This window comes from Mustela lutreola, chromosome 7 (genome assembly GCF_030435805.1).
Source record: "Mustela lutreola isolate mMusLut2 chromosome 7, mMusLut2.pri, whole genome shotgun sequence".
Taxonomy (NCBI): Eukaryota; Metazoa; Chordata; class Mammalia; order Carnivora; family Mustelidae; genus Mustela; species Mustela lutreola.
This window is the reverse complement of record NC_081296.1, coordinates 94600128-94601663: the sequence shown is the minus strand read 5'-3', so window position 1 is coordinate 94601663 and position 1536 is coordinate 94600128. Positions and strand designations below refer to the sequence as shown.

Genomic DNA, 1536 nt, shown 5'->3' with positions numbered 1-1536 from the left:
TATTTTTCTTGGTAAAGGCAGACTTAGTTTCTCTTAGAATACTACATGGGGAGAAAAATGAAATGCAAAGGGAGAAAGACAGCAGTTATTAATGGATTCTTCCGGAGAGTAGTTTGGATGATAGCAGAGAGAAAAAAAAATGCTTTGCCTCCATGAAGGTTGAGTGGGGCCCCTCTCCTGGTTTCCTCGCAGCCAGTCCTCACAGACACAATAATATCAGATCTGGTCCTTAGCATTTGAAAGGGGAATTTGACCTTTAAGTTTGAAAGGAAATGAGAAACAAAGGGATTACATAATTAAAAATCTGTTTCTGTCTCTTAAAAGCAATTCAATTTAGGTCAGGAGCCAACAGTCTTCCTTTCCCTCTAATTGTTTTACCTTGGCTTCGGGTACCCTGTTCTTGTTTCTCCTGTGAATAGCTCATTAGTGTTGGGCAGATGTTCCCCTTGGGTGCACTGCGTTAATGGGAAAATAATGGAGGCAGCATTGTCATCCATGAGAAGTTAATATTGGATCCAAAATAGAACGATGCATGAGAGTGTGTGCCTCCTACATGTCTGTTAGCAGCAAACTCTCAACTGTGGTTTATTTTCTGTTTGACCTTGGTAAACCTACCATTAAGAAGGATGGGGTGAAACTATGTGAGATAAAGGGCTGTCTCCTTCTACCCAGGTCCTCTTCCTTCCTTTTAACATTTGAAAAGAGACCAAGTAGATATGGAAAAAAAAAAAAAAAAGAGCCATGCAAATGGGATTTGAATATCATTGATATTAAATCAAGACTGAACAACTCCACCAATCGTTTAGGTACAATTCTAGGAATACACGATAAAAAAGATAAGTCCCTGAGAAGTACAAACGACTAACTGAAATTTCATTTTGGACTAGGTAATCCATTCACAGGTTTCAGACATCCTGTCCCCCTCAGCTCAGCTGTTTCCTCACAGGTGAACCTGTTACAAGTTTCCTTTTTACCTTTCAGATAACTTTTATATTGCTTCTCAGCCTTTTGGCTAAGATCAAGTGTAGTATCAGATAACTTTTATGCACATAGGTGCCTGTCTAATGTATCTTCTTTATTTTCCCTTCTTTTGTGAACAATTGTTTGCATACTCTACATTTTCTGCCTCCTGATTTTGCTTTTTCACTTAATTCATGTTGGGGATGTAGAAACTGCTTTTTTTTTTTTTTTTTTAAAGATTTCATTCATTTATTTGAGAGAGAGGGCGCACACGCGTGATTGAGTGAGTGAGTGAGAGAGAGAGAGAGAGAGCACGAGTTACAAAAGGGGCAGAGGGAGAGGGAAAAGCAGGCTCTCCACTGAGCACAGAGTCTGATGTGGGGCTCCATCCCAGAACAAGATTATGACCCAAGCCAAACGCAGATGCTTAAATGAGTGAGCCACACGGGTGTCCCAAGACTGACGATTTTAAAAGAGCACTAGATGTGGTTTCTGAGATTTGCATATAAATGTAATCACTGTATGTATTTATGGCATAATATTGCTTTAGTAAATGATAGCGTAAAAAAAAATAAA

At 39.1% G+C, this 1536-nt stretch overlaps 1 non-coding gene across 1 annotated transcript; it reads left to right on the top strand.

Annotated features, from left to right (window-relative positions):
• Nucleotides 1–992: 992 nt before the first annotated feature.
• LOC131837320 (U2 spliceosomal RNA) lies at nucleotides 993–1177 on the top strand. The gene has a single exon (XR_009355974.1). It is a non-coding gene; the product is annotated as a U2 spliceosomal RNA (small nuclear RNA).
• Nucleotides 1178–1536: the final 359 nt, after the last annotated feature.